Source organism: Saimiri boliviensis, chromosome X (genome assembly GCF_048565385.1).
Source record: "Saimiri boliviensis isolate mSaiBol1 chromosome X, mSaiBol1.pri, whole genome shotgun sequence".
NCBI lineage: Eukaryota > Metazoa > Chordata > Mammalia > Primates > Cebidae > Saimiri > Saimiri boliviensis.
The window spans coordinates 50812497-50818637 of record NC_133470.1 but is presented as its reverse complement, the minus strand read 5'-3'; the positions used below and the strand labels follow the sequence as shown (position 1 = coordinate 50818637).

At 39.8% G+C, this 6141-nt stretch overlaps 1 pseudogene across 1 annotated transcript; it reads left to right on the top strand.

Annotated features, from left to right (window-relative positions):
* The first annotated feature begins 2160 nt into the window (after positions 1-2160).
* LOC120363055 (large ribosomal subunit protein uL23 pseudogene) lies at positions 2161-3023 on the top strand (annotated as a pseudogene). The gene has a single exon (XR_012515796.1). The product of XR_012515796.1 is annotated as a large ribosomal subunit protein uL23 pseudogene (transcript).
* The last annotated feature ends 3118 nt before the right edge of the window (positions 3024-6141 follow it).

Here is a 6141-nt window from a genome sequence, read left to right as displayed (position 1 = left end):
AGTCCAAAGGCCAAAGAACCTGGAGTCTGACATCCAAGGGCAGGAGGAACAGCAGGAAGCATCCAGCACGGGAGAACGATGAAAACCAGAAGACTCAGCATGCCAGCTTGCCCCACCTACTCCATCTGCCTTGCCTTGCCCGTGCTGGCAGCCGCTTGGATGGTACCCACCCACACTGAGGATGGGTCTTCCTCTTCCAGTCCACGGACTCAAACGTCAATCTCCTCTGGCAACACCTTCACAGATGCACCCAGAAACAATACTTTATCAGCCACCTAGGCATCCTTCAATTCAATCCAATCAAGTTGACACCTAACATTAACCATCACAGTAGGGATCCATCACAATTGGGATCCTTAGCCTTTGGGTGCCTTGGATCCCGTTGGTATCCTGGTACAGCCTGTGCATCCCCTAAGACAACAATATTTTTTAACATAAATATATGTAACTAAATACACGGGATTATAAATAAGGTATTGTATGGGGATGCATTTTTGTATTTTTAGAAAGACACTGTGATATGAACAAATGTGTGTTTTTTTAATTAAACCTTAAATAACTATCACAAGGTGGGTATAATAACTACCATAGTTTCAAAATAGTGCTGAGCATAAGTGATACTTTGAGAAACGTGAAAGAAGTGTTATGTGATACCAAAATTTTACTGGTGACACAGTCACATGTAGTACTCATATCAATGGAGTTCCATGCCTAGACTCATCGTTTTAGGACATGATCACTTTAAGATAGAAGTGGGTGAAAATAAAGACACAGCTCTTTTCCCCACACGCATGCTTAGACCTCTGAATTCCAAGCTCTGACTAGGCTTGCTTCACGATGACCTGAGCACTTTGCCTGCCTAGCGGGCCAAAGCATTACAGACCATTTATTAAGTGCATATTATGTGCTCTTTTCTCTCTTTTTTTTTTTTTTCCCACAGAAACTTTGGTATGCTCCATTTTTAAAGACACAGTGATACAAAAACAAATTGCATTATTTCAAAATCATAAATGTATTAACTCTTAAAACTGACAAAATTAAAGGAATACATAGAAAACCCACAATCATAGTTGGATATTTTAACACTACTCTTCCAACAATTCATAAAACAAAAGGCCATCAGTCAATAAAGATATAGAAAATTAAACAACACTATGAAACATCTTGTGGTAACTGATAGTTATAAAATACACCACCGATGAAAGAAAATGCAGTCTTCCTTCAGTATCTGCTGAGGACTGGTTCCAGGACTCCCGTGAATACCAAGATCCTCGGATGCTCAGGTCTCTTATATAAAATGATATAATATTTGTGTACTTGAAATCATCTCTAGACGACTTACCATACCTAATACGATGCAAATGGCATGTGAGTACAGGTATGGTGTATTTTTTAATTTGTATGATTACTTTTTCTTAATGTATTGCCATTTTTATTTTTACGTTGTGTTTAAAAAGATTTTCAATTGTCCATTGGTTTTATCCACAGATGTGTAACCTGCAGATATTGAGGGCTGACTGTACACATCTTTTGAAATGTGCTTAATATTCAGTAAGAAGCAAGAATTGGGAAACTTTTTCTTAGAGAGAAAAATAATAAATATTTTAAACTACTCAACTTTAACGTTCTACTATAAAAGCATCCATAAATAATATACAAATAAATTGGTGTGACTGTATTCAAACAAACAAAAAACCTTAATTGACAATAACAAGCTGCCAGCCCACAAGGCATTCTTTGCCAATCCTAAGACACACTATATTCTGGGACCATAAAACAAATTTTAACTAATTCCAAAGGAAGAAAAATCAGACAGAGTACATCCCCTGCTCACAACCGATTAGAAATCAGAGCAGAAAATCAAACACCGCATGTTTTCACTCATAGATGGGTGTTGAACAATGAGAACACATGGACACAGGGAGGGGAGCACTGTACATTGGGGTCTGTTGAGGGGAAATAGGGGAGGGACAGCAGGGGGTGGGGAGTTGGGGAAAGATAGCATGGGGAGAAATGCCAGATAGAGGTGATGGGGAGGAAGGCAGCAAATCACACTGGCACGTGTGTACCTATGCAACAATCTTGCATGTTCTTCACGTGTACCCCAAAACATAAAGTGCAATAAAATTAAAAAAAAAAAAAGAAATCGGACCCTTTTCACAAGATGGCGCCGAAAGCGAAGAAGGAAGCTCCTGCCCCGCCTAAAGCCGAAGCCAAAGCGAAGGCTTTAAAGGCCAAGAAGGCAGTGTTGAAAGGTGTCCACAGCCACAAAAAAAAAAAGAAGATCCGCACGTCACCCACCTTCCGGCGGCCCAAGACACTGCGACTCCGGAGGCAGCCCATATATCCTCGGAAGAGCGCCCCCAGGAGAAACAAACTGGACCACTATGCTATCATCAAGTTTCCGCTGACCACTGAGTCTGCCATGAAGAAGATAGAAGACAACAACACACTTGTGTTCATTGTGGATGTTAAAGCCAACAAGCACCAGATCAAACAGGCTGTGAAGAAGCTCTATGACATTGATGTGGCCAAGGTCAACACCCTGATTCGGCCTGATAGAGAGAAGAAGGCATATGTTCGACTGGCTCCTGATTACGATGCTTTGGATGTTGCCAACAAAATTGGGATCATCTAAATGGAGTCCAGCTGGCTAATTCTAAATATATGTATATCTTTTCACCATATACATGCCTCTCTGTCAATTTCTGGTTGGGTGGGAGGCCATACACAGGAACTGTTGTTGTAACTTGCCGACTGCTTGGGCAAGACTCCTGTTCTGCTTGTCTTTTTGAAACTCACCCTGCCACTGACTCCTCCATCCTTGATCACTCCAGAGATCTTTGTGACGAGCATTAGTGTCCTAGGAAGACCAGAACTCAGAGCTTGCCTCCATGGTTGAGGGTAACAAAAAGCTTTACAAGAACCCCTTTCATTCCTCGAAGAGGCTATGTGTGAAACCAGTGCCCAGAGTTTGAAGCACGTTAGCATCCATTTCAGGGGAGTGTGGGTTGGCTGGCTTTCGAGTAGCATTTTGTCCTCACACACCCATCTGCTATGTCCAACCGGTCTGTCTGCTTCCCTCACCCCTTGCCAATAAAAGGACAAGGACTTCAAAAAAAAAAAAAAAGAAAAAAGAAAAAAAAAAGAAAAAAGAAAAAAAGAAATCAGTAACATTCAGATACATAGAAAACTCTCAATCATATGTTGCTTAAAAATCAGATTTCTAAATAACCCATGAGTCAAAGAAGAAAGAGCCAAACCTGACATAGATAAAAGACCAATAAAAGACCCTATTGGTCTTTAATTATGAGAAAAGACCAATGTCCCTCATGAACTGAGATCCAGAAATTCTCAATAAAATATTAGCAAATTGAATCAAGGAAGCTATAAAAGGATACTGTAAAAGAATGAAGTGATATCCTTAAAAAATGCAAGGCTAGTTCAAAATTCAGGAGTGAATCTAATTCATGACATTAACAGAACAAAGTGATCATCTCAACAGGTTCAGAGAAAAGGTATTTTTCAAAATTTAATCTACATTCCTAACTAAAAATTAACAAAAGTATTAGAAAACTAGAAATGAAAAGATAAAAGCACTTTATAAGATCTATGATTTTCAAATATTTTCTTCCAGTCTTTGGTTCTCTTCTCATTCTCTTTATACTATCTTTCAAAGAACAGAAATGTTAAAATTTAATTTTTAATTTTTATGGGTACATAGTAGCTGTATATATTTCTGGGATACAAGAGATATTTTGATACGGGCATATAATGTGTAACAGTCACATCAGGGCAAATGGGATGTCCATCAGCTCTAACATTGATCATTTATTTGTGTTACAATGAATTCTTATTGACTGTAATCACCCTGTTGTGGTATCAAATATCAGATCTGGGCCAGGCACGATCGCTCACACCTGTATGCCCAGCACTTTGGGAGGCCAAGGTGGACAGATCACTTGAGGCCAGGAGCTCGAGGCCAGCCTGGCCAACATGGCAAAACCCCGTCTCTATTAAAAGTACAAAAATTAGCCAGGCGTGTTGGCGCAGGCCTGTAATTCCAGCTACTCAGGAGGCTGAGGCATGAGAATCTCCTGAGCCCAACAGGCGGAAGTTGCAGTGGGAGCCGAGATCACGACACTGCACTCCAGCCTGGGTGATTGAGTGAGACTCAGTCTCAAAAATATAAACAAACAAGTAAACCCAAAATACCACATCTTATTCTTTCAACCTAACTATATTTTTGTACTCATTAATCATCTCCACTTCCCCGAGCCCCAACCTTTCCCAGCCTCTGGTTACCATCCTTTTACTTCACTTAACATAATGCCCTGCAGTTCCAACCATGTTGTTGCGAAGGAGAGGATCTCATTCTTTTTATGGTAGAATAGTACTCCACCGTGCATATGTACCACATTTACTTTATCCATTTGTCTGTTGATAGGCACTTAGGTTGTTCCAAATCTTGGCTATTGGGAGTAGAGCTGCAATAAAGGTGGAAGTGAAGGTATCTCTTCAATATAGTGACTTCCTTTCTCTTGGGTCTATAGCTAGCAGTGGGATTGCTGGGTCATATGATAGTTCTAATTTTAGTTGTCCCAGGGACCTCCAACTGTTCTCCATGGTGGCTCTATTAATTCACATTCTACCAATAGTGCTGAAGGCTTCCCTTTTCTCCATGATCTCGAAAGCATTCCTTCTTGCCTACCTTTTGAATAAAAGTCACTTTAACTAGGGTGAGATGATGTCTCATGGTGGTTTTGATTTGCATCTCTCTGACAGCCTAGGATGCTGAGCACCTTTCCTTATACCTGTTTGCCATTTGCATATCTTCCTTTGAGAAATGTTTATTCAGCTCTTTTGCCCATATTTTAATCAGATTATTAGATTTCTTTGTATTGAATTGTTTGAGCTCCTTAGATATTCTGGTTATTAATCCTTTGTCAGATGGACAGTTGGCAAATGTTTTCTCCAATTCCGTGGGCTGTCTCTTCACTTTGTTGATTGTATCTTTTGCCGCGCGGAAACTATTTAACTAGATGCGATCACATTTGTCCATTTTTGCGTTGGTTGCCTGTACCTGTGGGTTGCCTGCACTCAAGAATTATTACTTTGCCCAGACCAGTGTCCTAGAGAGCTTCCTCAATGTTTCTTGAATTCTTCATCCGTAAAACCACGCTAACTATACTAGTACCACTTATCTTTCAGAGATGTGGACAGAATTCGATAGCTACAGAAACAGGAAGTGCATAGAACAGAGCCTGCCACATAGGGAAGGCTAAATATATACAAGCTCTTTGCTCTCTCAAAGCATGAGCTTAGTTTCTCTCAGGGTCTTTTCACACATTCCTCTACCTGAAACTGTCCTTCCCTATGCCTTGCCTTGTCTTCATTCAGGTTTCTGCTCAACTATCACCCAGGGAGGCCTTCCCCCACCCACCATCTGAGGGAATAAAGGGCATTTTGATTCCCTTTACTCATTCATTTGACTTTACTTCCCACTTTATAATATACGTGTATCTGATGTCTCCTCCAGTAGGATCAAAGGGACCCAAGGGAAGGCAGTTTTTCTTTTTTTCTCATTGCAGTATCTTTGGTTCCTATTAGAAGCATATCGAACTTTCAGAATAGTCTGTCGACTAAGGGAAAAAATAGCTCGATGAGGTGCTTACTATTACCATCCTCATTTTGCAGATGAGGTGAAATAATATCATACAGCTAATAGATAGTAGAGTCAGGATTGAACCTCCACACTCAGACACAACATCCCTCTCTCCAACTAGAGTGTACTCTGTTTGCAGGTGATTTCAATGTTGGACGCAAATGGTCCTCAAATGTCAGATCTAAAAGATAAAATTGCTAAACCCATACATTTTAAAAACAGACAATTGTGTTCTATTATGTTCATGTTTCAAATAAGGAAAACGTCCCTTCATTGATGATGAAGAAATTAAACAATCAGCATGTATCAGTTCCATACCATCATGCATGTGAAATCATAGAAAATTCAGAAGTACTTGATCCCAGTGTTCAAAGAGCAAATGAAAAAATGCTCAGAAAATATCAGAATTTTGAAAAATATCTTCTTTATAGTAAAAAAAGTCATTTGGTCCATGAAATATTAATGAAACCTCATAA